Here is a 15395-nt window from a genome sequence, read left to right as displayed (position 1 = left end):
TGGGGTCTCAGAAACAAGTTCTCTGCAGGTGGGAGCCACCTGGGCTGGAGGCAGGTCTGCGATCAGCCTGCTGGCCCCATGCCCTCCGGTGCTCTCGCCTGTGGCTTTCCTTCTCTCCATTCCTCCAACCCCTTCTTCCTCATTTTCACACCACCAGCAGCGACCCTGTGAATCCTGTATCCTCTGAAGCTAAAGCAGGGGCTCCTGGTGGTCTGTTACTAAGTTTCAACTGGTTTCTCTTTCCCAGGACAACTGTGATTTTGGACCTGAGACTCCAAAGCCTTTCACCAAACTGCATGACCGACTCGGGAGCCTTAGGTCAGCCACAAATTCCTATACTGAAAAAAATTTTTTTTTTTTCCTTTTTATGCCCTCTAGTTGAAGAGCGAGCTTACAAAAAATCTTTCTCTTTTCCTTTGAGGATTGCCAAATTCATCAACTTTCTGCTAGACCAGTTTGTACTCCGGCTGCTCCTCTTCACTGAGCAAGAAGCTGTTGTAAACATCTAAAGCCTCAGGCCCAGCAAGTCAGGAATAGAGTTCTTTTCCGTCTGTCTTTTTGTCAATGCCTAGCAAGATTCGGAACAAAACAGTGCTCAGGCCCTCTCCCGTTTCATTCAGGACGGCACACTTTCACACTGCCCGCGGGGCTCTTGCCTGGGCCACCCCGAGTGGTCCCATCCAAGCCCTGCTTCCCCCGCGTGGCATCCCACAGGCTCAGGCGCAAATCTTAGCTCTGCCGCCTCCTGGTCGAGTGACCCTGGACAAATCATTTCTATGCCCCAGTTTCCTCATCTGTCAAATGGGAATGCTATTGCTTAAGTTGCAGGCGTGGCTGTGAGCACTGAACCCGATGATGTAAAGCACACAGTAGGGGCTTCATCAATGGTAGGCATTATTTTTACCCTTGTGGCATTCAGAGATTCATTCTCCTTCCCCCCACCGCCACCTCGCCCCGTTCTCCCACCTGCGGTCTGTATCCTGATTCCAGTCTTTGGTGGATGAACAGTTTCTTAAGCATGTACCTGTATCCTGATTCCAGTCTTTGGTGGATGAACAGTTTCTTAAGCATGTACCTGTCTCCACAGCCTGGTGGCTAGATTCTTGGGAGCAGGACCTCTGTCTTGTACTTCCCTATAACCCTGATGGGCTTAGAGTAGGCAGTCTATAAATACTTGTTGCACCGAACTGGATGGGTAGTGCTCATCCGAGGCAGTATGCTTCCTCTATGAAGGTTCTATGCAAAGGAATGTTTTATGAAGACCCAGACCGTACTAAACCATCAACTGCAGCCTCTGTCTAGAGCCCAAGCAGCCTCAACGGTGGCCGCGGAGAAGTCCTAAGAGACCAGCTCCCTCGCACAGTTATTGGCTGGCAAGTCTTCACCCGCACTTTCTGAATTCCTTGGCCACGCGGTATTCTCAGGTGCTCTGCTCTTTGGGAAGATGTGTGAGTGTTGAGGGGTAGGAGCCAGGGCCAGGAGGAGACACTGAGCGACACCTACCTGGCCTCACAGATCGCACCACCACGGGCCTCTCACTGCCGGCCACGAAGCCAAAGCCATATATAGGGTCCCGGTGAATGGTCACTTGTCGCAGCGTCTCTGCTGGCAGCTGCTCACATTCCATATCATTTGCGCTCTCTTCCTGCATCACATGACTGGGGGGAAGGGGAAGATGGGAGCAAAACAAGATGCAAAGGCAACTTCTAAGCCTCAGAAGCAGCTGGCGGGGACACCGATAGTGGTGCTTGGCCATGGCACCCGGGAATTCACGCACATAGCTTCCTACCTCCTCTGGCACCCGCAGAGGTGATGACTGCCTTATATTTCAGACTGGAGAAAGAAGAGTCGAGAAAGGAGAAGCCACTTGTCTACAGAGCCAGGGGTGACAGAGGAAACTGGTGCCGTGGAGCCTGACATTAGAATCGGTCCTTTCCTCAAGATCCTGGGACTCTCGAAGGAGCCTAAGGGCAAATGTGTGGCTGGTTCACTGGTAGCACCCTCTGAACTGGCTACTAACTCCCGAAGAGAAATGAAAACCCGAGGGAAGGGACCATGAAACAGGCAGCTAATTGGAGAAGGAACGCGTCGTCTTTTCAGAACGTGGTACACCTTCATGAAGTCCTTGTGTAATTTTAAATCCTTTTTTTTGGCTTTTTTTAAAATTTTTATTTTATTTTATTTTATTTTTAGAGCCGCACCTGCAGCGTATGGAGGTTCCCAGGCTAGGGTACAAAATGGAGCTACAGCTGCTGGCTTATGCCACAGCCACAGCAACGCAGGATCCGTGCCATGTCTGCAAGCTACACCACAGCTCACGGCAACGCCGGATCCTTAACCCCCTGGGCGAGGCCAGGGATCGAACCTGCATCCTCGTGGATTCTAGTCAGATTCGTTCCCTCTGAGCCACAATGGGAACTCCTTAATATCCTTTGGGTTATCTATAAAAATAAACTATCGAAATGCCGTGTGTAAATAAATGGGTTCATGTGGAGGACCATCACGGAAGATACCTGGGCATAATGCCAACCTATTTCCACTAATGGGACAACTAGAGAATGGCTTCCATGGGCAAAAAAGAAAAAAGAGAGAGCTGCCTCCTATGGCTGCTGGTAGGTAGACCTGAACCCAGACACGCTGGGAGAAGAGAAATCGCTGCGCTAATACCTGGAAGAGACTATAGATGGCGCTCCTGATGCCCACAACTTAATTTAACAGAAGCTTTGCAGTTACACTGGGACTTCACAAAGGGTCTACAGCAAGGGCCTGGCTGAGGCACACTGCAGGCAAGGATGGCTCTAGGGCAGCCTGTGAATGAAGAGCCCAGAGGAGTGAAGGCCTGGGAACGCTGGGTTTGTGAAGGAACTGGGTGCAGAGGCGAGGAAGGAGGCAAACATGGCCGGAGCGCATGGAATAGGGCAGGTGGAGGTGGAAGAGAGGGGACCAGGGCCAAGAGACCCAGAGCGTGAGCACTCTGACTTGGCAGAGGCTTTCTGGCCACTAAATGGTATTGCGTTTCCTAGCCTCTGTCTGTGCATTTTCAAAAATTAAGGTTCCAGGCGGGTCTGTTCTGCAGGAGATACGGAGGACCAGGAGCTCATTAATCAAACTAGAATAAGATTTGTAAGAGCAGGGAGAGGGCCTGACACAAGGAGAGTGATTGCTGACTAGCTAAGAACACCAAATTCCTCGGGAGCCAACGGTCGTGAGCAATTAGGTTGTTTATCAGGACACAGATTGGGTAATTAGAGAGGCGCTTTTGGACTACGGATGGTGGGGAGGGTGGGAAGATTTAGAGTAATTGTAGAAAAGAGAAATGCATGGTCCGGGGCTTGTCTCTCTCATAGAAGAACTCAGGAAGGAAGACAGACTCTGGCTGATGTGAATCTGACCACATCAGCTCCCGCTGCACCCAGGTTGGCTCGGGCCCGGTCCGGCACCCCTGAGGGAGACGGAAGGGGCTGCTGGGATGAGGCCAAGTCTCCTGCAGATGAATCCAGAAACCGGCTCCTGCCCTCCCACACGGGTAAGGCAAATGGTCACTCTTCAACAGAAAGTCCCTTGGAAGCTGGAACGTGGCTGGCTGGTGTCCCGGAGAGGCACCCTTCTAAGACAGGGCCTCAGGGAGGGTGGCCTCAGGCCGGCGCCTCTCTCATTTCTGTGCCTGGTGGCAGGCAAGGAGCTTTGGCCTTGAAGGGAGCCAGAGAACATCTTGCGGTAGCTGCCGCCATGCCTCACCCCTGGGCTGCTTCCAAAAGGAGCCCTGCACCTGCCGTCATCCGACCTCATCTTGCTCATTTCCGTCATGGGCACCAGCCAGGGCAGCCTGGGTGATGACAGCCTGTCGGGCTGTGGCGCATGGAGCAGGGACATCACAAGGAAGATCCGGCGCCTGCAGAAGCGCTTGATACACTGTCCTGTGCTTGGGGCCCCCTGGTCACTGCAGCCTTGGTTTTGCTGCCTTTTTCTTTTTCCCTAGCTGGGGACACTTCAGTCTCCACTGGGCCTTGAGGCCCCTCCAGGAGTCATGAAAATAGACCCTCCTGGTGCCAGAGGAACCAACAAGAGCCTTTTGTGACCCGAGTCTTCTGCTTTACTGTTTTGACTATGTGAATCCATCAACAAGTATTTATTGAGTGCCTACTCAGACAGTCTGAGTTTGGGGGTACACCAGAGAAGTTATAGATCTCTGCCTTCAAAGATCTTCTAGTCTAATGGGGGCGGGGGTGAGGGGAGAGGCTGGAGAGGGTTCCCTGGAGGAGGCGGGAGCTGTGCTGCAAGGCCAAGAAAGGGCAGTGATGGGAAGAGCGATGAGAGGTTAAAGCTCTGTCCCTGGGTAGCCCCCCATCTTCCCACAGGGGACCGAGCTCCTTCTCCCACAGCCACATGCATGTCTCCAGGTGTGACTGGAGCCCATTCGTCCCTGGGTTGTCCCTGATGGAGCCAGACTACCTGTCCCTAACTTCATCCTTCCCCAATTCGGCAAGCAGCCTTCTTTTCACACTGCCTGGGCCATCCCAGCATCTTTCCGTGTCGGCAGCTCAGCCCCTCTGAAATTTGCTAAGTGCCTGGAGACTAGGGAGTGACACTGAAGGCCAGCGGTGACAGATGACAGGAGCTCAGCTGGCCACGGGTCACGTGACTGCCCTCCTGGGGGAAATACACACTTTGACTTTGAATGACGTTTGGCTTCTGGTGCCTTCAAACAGGGCAACGCTGAACAAAATTATGAAGCAGCCAAAGCTTGTGGTCCTCCCCCCCCCCCGCGGCCGCCCAGCTTTGCTTCCGGGATCTGCTATTTTCTTCTGTTTGCCCCAAAGCACATAAGGCTTTCAGTCTGTCCTGTTCCTACCCTAGGCCCCCAAAGGCATCCAGGTACCCTGCGCCAGGCTTGCCCTCTCTAGTCAGTGACCTGGGGAAAGGTCTAGCCTTTTTTCTTCCGCCTCATGAAAATAACACCTTCTAGCCGTGTGGTTCTTTTCATTTTTCCACCCATTACGTCATCCAAGAAAAGGTGCTTTCACATCCATTCTCTCCTCACATTCTCTAACTGTCCTGCCAAATAAGCTAGCTCTCTGCTCCTCCTCCATCCCAGCCTCCAAGCGGAGGCCAGCGAGGGCCTCGGCCAGAGCCAAATTTCTCGGACAGGGCCCACGATCCCAGTGCCCCCATCTACAGCTGCTCAGGGACCTGGATCCTCTAGCTATTTAGTGTCCATGGCAGAGTTGGTCCAACCCTGTGGCCAGCAGCTCTCTCCATCCCAGCCGAGTCGGGTCGGCTGGTCCACATCTTTTTTTTTTTTTGTCTTTTTGTCTTTTGTCTGTTGTTGTTGTTGCTGTTTCTTGGGCCGCTCCCGCGGCATATGGAGATAACCAGGCTAGGGGTTGAATCGGAGCTGTAACCACCGGCCTACGCCAGAGCCACAGCAACGCGGGATCCTAGCCGCGTCTGCCACCTGCACCACAGCTCACGGCAACGCCAGATCCTTAACCCACTGAGCGAGGCCAGGGATGGAACCCGCAACCTCATGGTTCCTAGTCGGATTCGTTAACCACTGCGCCACGACGGGAACTCCTGGTCCACATCTTAATGCATCTGCCTCTGATCCCATTCACTCCGTATCGTTGTTGAGAAAATGAAATGAGATCATGGTTCCGGAAACACTTCGGAAGGTTAAACGTATCACGGAGATGGCGAGGTGGCGATGTTACTGGGAGCATCATTCAGACTGGCTGGGGGAGCGGGAGGATGGGAGCTGAAGATAAATTTCACCCACTTCACACAGTCCGGGCTCTTCCCCCATCAACTCCTTGCCTCTAAGGGGCAGGCCCGCCACGCACTCTGCCCCCTTGTTTTCCAGGCAGCTGTCTCAACCAAGCGACGACCCGGCTCCCTGTGGACACCCTGACTCCAGTTCCTCTGTGGGCTAAATTGATGCCCCCATCACTGTCCAAAGACAGACTGGTGGCTGGAGCTCAGGCTGACAACTGTCGCCAGGCACGACAGCTGAAGGACAGGAGAAGTGAGAAGAAGATGGATCGATTCTGAGCTGCTGCGCTCTCCCCTGCACTCCTGGGCAGGAAGAGAGAAAGGAAACAGCAAAACTCTGAGGCATCCCTCCTTCCCTTTGGCTCCTTTCTCTTTACATTTGGTTGGCTCCTGGGGGAGCCTTGTCGCTCCCCTCCCAGCTGGCAGGAGATGGAGCCACATGGGGCCAATTAGCACTCTGATTCCAATCATAGGAGCCTGATTTCTCCTGGAAACTCCAGAGATCCCGCCTGGCAGCTGGGACCCCCAGAGATGCCATGTCCTCCTTGTGGCAGGGATGGGAGCTCCTCCCCGGGACTCTGAAGGAGCTGCTCTGGGTGCCCTCTTGTCAGGAGCTTGAACACAAAGCCTTCTTCTGGTAAGGGAGCCCTCAGTCCCGCTAGCTGCTCCTTACTCTAGCAGTGCTGCTCAGACTTGAACGTGCCTACGCACCACGTGGGCAACACGCTAGAATGACTCTGATGCAGAGGGTCTGTAATCAGGTCTAAGATTTTAGCAAATTCCAGGGTGGTGCCCAGGCTGCTGGTCCACAGACCACACTTGGAGGTGCAAGCTCTAAAAGAATGTAGGAATTCCCCTCGTGGCACAGGAGAAACAAATCCAACTAGGAACCATGAGGTTGCAGGTTCGATCTCTGGCCTCGCTCAGTGGGTTAAGGATCTGGCATGGCCGTGAGCTGTGGTGCAGGTTGCGGACGCGGCTCGGATCTGATGTGGCTGTGGCTGTGGCCACAGCAATGGCAGCTGTAGCTCCGCTTGGACCCCTAGATTGGGAACCTCCATATGCCACACGTGTGGCCCTAAAAAGCAAAAAACAAAACAAAACCAAAACCAAAACAAAAACAAAAAACAATGACTCAAATGCTCTATCTTGGAGAAAAGACACATAAAGTCAGGCAAACAAAAGCCTCCCTGGCTGCATCAGACTGACCCCAGGGGAAAACAGGGAGGGGGCTCAAAAAGGATAGGAAATCAGGTCAGGTTGCATTAGGGAAAAGGAGAGAAAGATTTAGCCTGACTCAAGAGTTGGTCAGCAAGAGAAGAGCCTGAGGACTCACGACATCTGGGAATAAGATGAGGAAGACGCTGAGAGGGGACGGTGCTGCGACCAGCAGCTGCCACTTACTGAGGACTCATGGGGAACCAGGTACCAGGCATCGATTGCCGCGCTCCAGCCTCTCGACAACCCCACGAGTAGGAGATACTATTGCCATTTTACAGAGAAGGCAACTGCGATCTGGGAAGGGAGATTAAGTACCTTTTTCTAGGACATCCACCTGTACACTGTGGTGGAGCCACCCTGTCACCCCCAGTGGGTGCAACTCCACAGCCAATTTTCCTACCTGATTTTTGGCCAAGAAGCTGCGGGCTAAGGAGCAGACAATGAGTAGACGGGAGGAGAGGTGGTGTCCGGCAGACTGACTGGTCCTCTGCCAGTGAACCAAGGCCACCACAGCAGAGGGGACAAATTGGAGACTCCTGCTGCACAACTGGCTCCCTACGTGCCTCTAGGTGCACCCTCCTCTCTGGGAGACTCAGCCCAGCAGGCCTCACGTGCCTGTTCCCTTCAGTCACCCCCAGAGAGAAGTCCTCTCAACTCTGGTCACCCAGAGTCTGAACCCAGACTCTCATCCCCGCAATGGTCTGCCCATCCCCTGATGCCCCCCACTTCTCTTCCCTTCGAAGCCGTCCGCTGTGCCCTCTGGAACCCTTAGTCAACAGCCAGCTCCTCTACATCCTGAATTTACTCTCTCAAAGTGCCCTTTCACCTTCTTTCCTCAATGGATGCCTGGTTTATTCCTGGAAGACACAACTTGCTCACCAGTTCTCTCTCGCTTTCTCTTTCTCTTTTTTTTTTTTAAAGGGCTGCACCCACACATATGGAGGTTCCCAGGCTAGGGGTCTAATCAGAGCTACAGCTGCCGGCCTACACCGCAGCCACAGCAACACAGGATCTGAGCCTCGACATCGACCTACGCTGCAGCTCAAGGCAACGCTGGATCCTTAACCCACTGAGCGAGGCCAGGGATTGAACCCGCAACCTTGTAGTTCCTAGTCAGATTTGTTTCCACTATGCCACAACGGGAACTCTGCTCACCAGTCCTCTTGAGTGGAAGCTCGATTTTCTTCTCCTGCTCTCAAATCTCAAGACTTTCAGGACCTTTGCAGAGGGTTGGGGTGCAGGTGCCTCCTTGCTTGCCAAGGCCATCACTCCTCCCTTCTGCCAAACACCCTGCTTCCTAGAGGAACACACCTGCCACCCGCCTCAACCACTCTTTGTCCTTCCTCATTGCTGTCTATGACCTCCTGGGTAGTCCTCAAACTCACTGGGGACTTCAGTTCCTCGTCACATGGGGTTGTCCCCTTGGCTCTCTCTTTTTCTTTCTGTTTTTGCTTTTTAGGGCTGCACCCGAGGCATATGGAGGTTCCCAAGCTAGGAGTTCAATCGGAGCTACAGCTGCCAGCCTACACCACAGCTCACAGCAACGCTGGATCCATATCCCACTGAGCGAGGCCAGGGATCGAACCCGCATCCTCATGGATATTAATTAGTTGGTGCTTTAACGCACTGCACGACAACGGGAACTCCATGACTTTTAATTTTATTGTGGGGAAATGCATATAACATAAAAGTCACCATTTTAATCATTTTGAAGCCTACAGTCCAGCAGCATTAAGTACCCTCACACTGCTGTGCCACCATCACCACCATCCATTTCCAGAACTTTTACATCCTCCCAAACTGAAATTCTGTACCCGTTAAACACTGGCACCCCATTCCCCTCTCTCCACGTCACTGGCAACCACCATTCCATCTTTTTGGCTCCAAGATCGTGACTACTCTAGGAACCTCGTATAAGCGGAATCATACAGTATTTAGTCCTGTTCTAACTGGTTTATTTCACTTAGCCCAGTGTCATTAACGTTCATCCATCCTGTAGCATATAGCAGAAGCCCCTTCCTTTTTATCTCCTTTAATTAATTTATTTATTTACTTTTGCTTTTTAGGGATGCACCCATGGCACACGGGAGGTTCCCAAGGCTAGGGGTTGAATCGGAGCTATAGCTTCCAGCCTACGCCACAGCCACAGCAATGCCAGATCCGAGCCCACCTCTGCGACCTACACCACAGCTTATGGCAACACCAGATCCTTAACCCACTGAGGGAGGCCAGGGATCAAAGCCACATCCTCATGGATACTAGTCAGATGCGTTTCTGCTGTGCCACGACAAGAATTCCCTCTTCCTTTTTAAAGTTTGAATAATATTCCATTGTATATATGTACATTTTATTCATCTGTCCGTGGACACTAGGGCTGTTTCCAACTTTTGTCTGTTGTGAATAATGCTGCGATGAACATGAGGGCACAAATATCTGTTTGAGTCCCTGCTTTCATTTCTTTGGAGTATATACTCAGAAGTGACATTGATGGATCATGTGGTAATTCTATGTTTAATTTTTTTAAATTATAGTTGATTTACAATATTGTGCCAATTTCTGCTGTACAGCAAAATGACTCAGTCATACACATATATATACACACACACACATATATATATATATATTCTTTTTTTCATATTATCTTCCCCCATGTTCTATCCCAAGATACTGGATATAGTTCCCTGTGTGCTACAGGACCTCATGGCTTATCCATTCTAAATGTAATGGTTTATGTCTACTAACCCCAAACTCCCAGTCCATCCCACTCTCTCCCCCTTTCTGGGTTTAATTTTTTGAGGAATTGCCATACTGTTTTTCACAGTGACTGTATCATCTTACATTCTTAACAACGATGCACAAGGATTCCAATTTCTCTATATTCTTTTTTTTTTTTTTTGTCTTTTTGCCATTTCTTGGTCCGCTCCTGTGGCATATGGAGATTCCCAGGCTAAGGGTCGAATCTGATCCGTAGCCGCCGGCCTATGCCGGAGCCACAGCAACGCGGGATCCGAGCCACATCTGCAACCTACACCACAGCTCATGGCAACGCCAGATCCTTAACCCACTGAGCAAGGCCAGGGATCAAACCCGCAACGTCATGGTTCCTAGTCGGATTCGTTAACCACTGAGCCACGACGGGAACTCCCGAATTTCTTTACATTCTTAACAATACTGGTTATTATTAGTTTCTATTTTGGGGATTTTTTTTTTTTATTTGGCTGTGCCCGTGGTATGCAGAAGTTTCCGGGCCAGGAAAAACCCATGCTGCAGCAGTGACAATGCTGGAACCTTAATCGCTAGGCCACCAGGGAACTCCTGCTTTCTTGATATTTTCAATGTTTTTGATAATAGCCATCCTAATGGGTATGCCCACTCTAACTCTTGATACTACCACTGGTGAATCCAACATCCACATAATAATGAAGAAGCCTCCATAATCTGCTTCCTATGCTGTCATGCAGTCACTCACTCCATCATCACACCTAGATTTGGGGTCATCATCAGATACTGGACCACCTCCCGAATCTCCCTTGCCAACATTCCACTCTGTGTGCCCCATCGGTCCTGCCAGTTTACCTCCACAAGGACTCCCACGGCAGGACTAATCATGATCACCTATTCGCTTGTTATTCCCTTCCCCGGAAATCTCTTCCTCCATCCTTGGCCAACTCCTCTTTCATCCTTCAGGTCTCAGCTTAAACATCACCTCCTCAGAGAGGCCTTCCTTCAGCATTTTCCACCAGTTACTCGCTTTTCTACTCTCCTCCAAGCTCCTCCTTTTTTTTTTTTTTTTTTTTTTTAGGGCCACACCCACGGCATATGGAGATTCCCAGGCTAGGGGTTGAATTGAATTGGAGCTGTAGCCACCGGCCTTCGCCAGAGCCACAGCAACGCGGGATCCGAGCCGCATGTGCGACCTACACCACAGCTCACAGCAACGCCGGATCCTTAACCCACTGAGCGAGGCCAGGGATCGAACCCACAACCTCATGGTTCCTAGTCAGATTCGTTAACCACTGAGCCACGACGGGAATGCCAAGCTCCTCCTTCTTATCTTTCCTTCCTTTCATGTCCACATTAGAGCTCCTGATCTATCATTATGACCATTCTCTTGCAAACACCATCAATGGATTCCTTACTGCCTCTTCCTCTGCTCTGCTTGCCTTGCAAGCAGTACTCCTCAATTAACTCAACCATATACCTTCTCCATGCCTGCAAGTGGCTAAAGGCAACTGGAGAAAAACCACACAATTGGGTAGATGGCTTTCACTTTATCTCCATGGTCTCAAACCTGGCGTGGGCTCTCAATTCTATCTGGCCACCGCTTTCTCTCTCTCTACAATGACTCTTTCAAAGGCCCTCCTCCTCTCTCCTGGATCTTCCCCGCCTTCCCCAATGTGTCCCAACAAGTCTCACCAGTTGACCTTCTCCCATGTTATCAAGAAAACAGAAGCCATCAAATGAGAGCTCCTTTTTCTTACCATCATCAAATCTGTACACGGCCCTGTATGGATCTCAACCCATGATTTCTTTTTCCTTTCTGGGGTTCCCTGGTGGCCTCGTGGTTAAGGACTTGGCGTCGTTGTCAGTGCTGTGGCTTGGGTTTGACCCCTGGCCAGGGAACCTCTGCATGCTGCAGGAACGCCCCCCCGCTCCCCCAAATGGAGGATCTTTCTTTTCTTCTATGAATGATTCACGGCAGATCTCTTCATTTACGCCCTGGGACCACAGAGGGGACTCTCCTCTCCTCAGGGATTTCCCTCCTTTGGGCATTCGCTCTCTTCTCCACGCCATCAATCTTTTCAGCCCTCCAGAATCGTGCGAGCATACTGAAGGAAATCATCTATCCTTAAGAAAACTAACAGAAACTACCCAGCTCCAGGAGTTTCCGTTGTGGCACGGTGGTTCACGAATCCGACTAGGAACCATGAGGTTGTGGGTTTGATCCCTGGCCTTGCTCAGCGGGTTAAGGATCTGTGGTGTAGGTCACAGACGCAGCTCGGATCCCGCATTGCTGTGGCTCTGGTGTTGGCTGGTGGCTACAGCTCCGATGAGACCCCTAGCCTGGGAACCTCCATAGGCTGCGAGAGCGGCCCTAGAAAAGGCAAAAAGACAAAAAAAAAAAAGAAAGAAAGAAAGAAACTACCCGGCTCCACGCCACGATCCCCTTATACTGCCCCACTTCTTGTTCCTCTTCACAGCAAAACTGCTCAAGAGTTTTCTCCACGTATTGTCTCCACGTCTTCACCTCCTCCTTGCTCCTCAATCCACTCTAATCTGGCTTCCCCATCTTCCACGTCCACAGAGCCGCTCATGTTAAGGTCACTGATGGCCTTCACGGTTATCCCTCAGTCCTCACCTTGCTCAGCCTCCCACCAGCTTTGGACACAGTTGACCACCCCTTCCTCTCTCGGCTGCTGTGATGAGTTCCTGATGCTTCAACTACCTTTCTGGCCCCTTTTTCTTAGGGTCCTGTGTGGGCTGAATCTGCTCAATCCCTGGATACTGTAGTTCTTCCCCACTCGGTCCTAGGCCTTCTCTTCTTTCTCTGCTGTCTCTCCCAGGTGAGGTCACTGGGAAACTGGCTGGAAACACAGTCAGTGGGCAGCCCACTCCCAAATTCACATTCTACCCACACCTCTTCTATGAGCTCCCGAGGTCTTGCATCTTAACTCTCTACTCTGACATCTTTGCTCCCGTGTCTCCCAGGAATCACATGTCAGAGGTCCTGTCGTGGCGCAGTGGTTCACAAAACCGACTAGGAACCATGAGGATGCAGGTTTGATCCCTGGCCTCAATCAGTGGGTTAAGGATCCGGCGTTGCCGTGAGCTGTGGCGTAGGTTGCAGACACAGCTTGGATCCTGCGTGGCTGTGGCTCTGATGTAGGCTGGTGGCTGCAGCTCCGATTCGATCCCTAGCCTGGGAAACTCCATATGCAACGGGTGTGGACCTAAAAAGCAAAACAAAAACAAAAACCCAGAAACAAAAACCGTAGCATGTCTAAAACGGAACTCCTGATTTTTTTCCCCTCAAGCTTAGCCTCCCTCTGCCCTCTTCATCTCATAAGATGGCACCCTCATCTCTCCAGTGACTCAAGCCATAAACCTCAGGGTCATTCTCCTTCTTCTTCTTTTTTGGCTTCACGCAGGGCACATGGAAGTTCTCTAGGCCAGGGATCGAACCTACACCCCTGCAGAGACAATACCAGATCCTTAACCTGCTGCACCACAGCAGGACCTCCTGAGAGTCATTCTTGAGTCCTGTCTCTCCCTTTCCCTCACCCCCACTTCTCACCACTCTGTCCATCTTTGAAGCTGTTCCTTCAGAATCTGACCAACTCTCTCCATCTCCACGGCTGTCACCCAGCTGCAGGCCCTCACCACCTCTCCCCGGGCTGGCTGCAGCAGCCCCATTCCTGGTCTCCTCGTAGCCACTGCTGCCCCCTTTTTAAGACTGGTCTCTATAGATATTGCAAAAGCCCACATCAGATCCTGTCACGCCTCTGCTTAAAACCCGGCAGACGTTTCCTACTGCAAATGAAGAACATCCAAAGCCCTTTTCCGTGGCCTACGAGGCCCTGCTGTGATCTCCTCCTGCCCTCCTGGCCGAAGCTCTCTTATGCTACTGTGCCTAGAACACTCTGGCCCCGCTGGCCTTCTTTCAGTGTCTGAACCCATCAAGTACCATGCGAGGTCAAGGCCTTCCCTGCTTGGTATTCCTCTTTTCCTGGAAACCTCTTTCCCCCATTCTTCACTTGGCTGGTCTTCCATCCTCAGGCCTCCCCTTAAACATCATCACCTCTTCACAGAGGTCTTCTCTGAGAACTCTGCCCCTGCACCTGATCTGTTCGGTTCCTTCCTGAGACTCACCATGACCTGTCCTTACATCTTCATCTTTGTGATTACTGGGCTCTGGACCCCATAAGAGTATTGACGATGTCACTTGTGTTCAACAGTGGAGCTCTGCCACCTCGTATGGTACTTGGCACATGGTAGAAATATATATAAGAAATATTTTCTTTTCTTTTCTTTTTTTTTTGGAAATGGCCAGACCAGGAGTTCCCATTGCGGTTCAGTGGTAATAAACCTGACTCATATCCACGAGGATGTGGGTTTGATCCCCTGGATCCCTGGCCCTGCTCAGTGGGTTAAGGATCCAGCTGTGGTGTAGGTCGCAGACGCAGCTCGGATCCCGCATTGCTGTGGCTGTGGTGTGGGCTGTAGGTCGGCAGCGCTAGCTCCGATTGGGCCCCTAGCCTGGGAACCTCCACATGGCGCAAGTGCAGCCCTAAAAAGAAAAAAAAAAAAAATTGGTCACACCCATGGCACATGAAAGTTCCTGGGCCAGGAATTCAGTCTGAGCCACAGCAGTGACAATGCCAGATCCTCAACCACTAGGCCACCAGGGAACTCCATGCAATCCATTATCAAGTGCCTACTGGTTTTGTGTCAGCTGTGAAAGTCAGGTTTCTAGATGAGGAGTCTGGTCCCTGGGAGAAAGCCTTCAACATTTCTGGCCAAAGACAAAAACAGAGAGAGAATGGCGTAAAAAGAAGCGTATCAGGCAGCTACAGTCTAAGAAGCAACACGAGCCACAATGGCTCTAGTCCTTTTAGGAAGAGCAGGGTGGGACATCTAATGGCTAATTCCTTCTCAGGGAAGGAGTGCTTCTTTAAAGGGCAAACAACCCTTCTTGCGGAAGGGCCAGAGGCCCAGGGCGTGGGCTGGATGACTCCGGATAGTCTTTCCATCCCTGAGAACCTCCAAGTAGACACTCTGGTTACTTTCCCAGGGCTCCTTCCAGGGCCCTCCTCCCTCTTTCCCGCCAGGTCTTTGTGGTCCTGCAACTCCCTCCTCAGCTGAGCTTGGAGAGGCATCTTCTGGAAAACCTGCTAGTGTCTGGAATATTTTTCTGGTTATCCAAGCAGTTGCTTTTCCCTAGTGAGCTGGAATGGAGACACCTGCCACCTGTTCTAGCAGGTCACAAGGGAGCAAGTAGAGATCAAAGCCATGCATTTGTCCTTCCACAAATACCTAGGGGGGCTGGAGTCACCTCACAAAAGACCAAGCCCATGAGGCTTCTGAGAGGGTGCTGCCAAGGACCCTCTGGGCCGCCGCCCCCGACCCTCCCCACTTCTCACCTTGGGAGCCATACATGCTGTCTAATAGGCCCAGACACGCTCCTAAGCCCTCCCTGCTGGGGCTGCCAGCCCGGTGCCAGATGTGAGGGCTGTGCCAGATGTGAGGCTGATGCCATATGGCATCACGGGTCACAAGGTCTGAAGCTGCTGCCACTGGGCTGTGGCAGAGTTAGCGGGAAGATCCTTGCATTTAGCCCCCACTCACCTGTCACTTGACAGAGGCAGAGGGAACTGGAGCAATGACATATTCACAGGAGCTGGAAG

The sequence above is a fragment of the Phacochoerus africanus genome, chromosome X (genome assembly GCF_016906955.1).
Source record: "Phacochoerus africanus isolate WHEZ1 chromosome X, ROS_Pafr_v1, whole genome shotgun sequence".
NCBI lineage: Eukaryota > Metazoa > Chordata > Mammalia > Artiodactyla > Suidae > Phacochoerus > Phacochoerus africanus.
Note: the sequence above shows the minus strand (reverse complement) of the source record.